Source organism: Morus notabilis, unplaced genomic scaffold, assembly GCF_000414095.1.
Source record: "Morus notabilis unplaced genomic scaffold, ASM41409v2 Scaffold568, whole genome shotgun sequence".
Classification (NCBI taxonomy): domain Eukaryota; kingdom Viridiplantae; phylum Streptophyta; class Magnoliopsida; order Rosales; family Moraceae; genus Morus; species Morus notabilis.
The window spans coordinates 514,009-515,380 of NW_010368058.1; positions in this window are offsets into that span (position 1 = coordinate 514,009).

The window sequence follows — 1,372 nt, forward strand, 5'->3', positions numbered from 1 at the left end:
ATCGCTCTGATACCAATTGTTGGTCTCCGAATCGAATCTAGATGCGGAAGCGTGGTGCGGGGGAGGCGGATCGTGTATGACAAAAATTTTCATAAAACCTTTGAGATACTCTATAGATTATATTAATTTATGCACGAATAAATTAATCTCATTAATTCATTTATTAAGAACTCAATTAGGAAAAATACCTGGAGGCCGACTCGGTTGATAACTTAAGTTCTTTGACCTCGAACAATCCTTACTCCAAAACTTTGTGTTTAGAAAACAAATGTCTTTCACGTCAATTCCTAGAATCCACGAAGACGTGTGTGTGGGCACACATGAGACAAAACGGGTTACAATAAACACTCGAATTTCCACAAACACCAACGCATGCACGATGTGGAATTTTCAGAGAAAAATTTTTTCCTCCTTCTCTACAAAGAGAATTTCGGCCAGCCTTGACAATTAGGGCTGAAAAATTGTTTCAAAAATTGTCTCAACAATTTTCTATCATTCTCATATTTATAGAGTAGAAGTCAAACTTCTAGAAGGAATCCAATCTCTATCTCCAAGATAAAGCTTGTCAATTAGCAATCCATAGAACCATATAATTTACGACCAAATCCATCATCCATACATTCATCATTATGAATCAAATATAAACATCCATAAATGCAAGTGCCTACCCATCACATACATACATAATTAATTTTGATTATCAAATAATCGGAGCATAAATTAATATCGTCTATAGACCTCTCTGATACCAATTGTTGGTCTCCGAATCGAATCTAGATGCGGAAGCGTGGTGCGGGGGAGGCGGATCGTGTATGACAAAAATTTTCATAAAACCTTTGAGATACTCTATAGATTATATTAATTTATGCACGAATAAATTAATCTCATTAATTCATTTATTAAGAACTCAATTAGGAAAAATACCTGGAGGCCGACTCGGTTGATAACTTAAGTTCTTTGACCTCGAACAATCCTTACTCCAAAACTTTGTGTTTAGAAAACAAATGTCTTTCACGTCAATTCCTAGAATCCACGAAGACGTGTGTGTGGGCACACATGAGACAAAACGGGTTACAATAAACACTCGAATTGCCACAAACACCAACGCATGCACGATGTGGAATTTTTGGAGAAAAAAATTTTTCCTTCCTCTCTCTCTTGAGAATTTCGGCCAGCCTTAACTCTTAGGGCATAAATCGTTTTCAAAAAAATTGTGTTCACATTTCTATCATTCTCGTATTTAAAGAGTAGAAGTCAAACTTCAAAAAGGAATCAAATCTCTATCTCTAAGATAAAGCTTGTTAATTATCTCATATTTGAATTTTAAACAAAATCTCCTATTCCCTTATCCCTTAGTGTGGCCGGCCAAAAT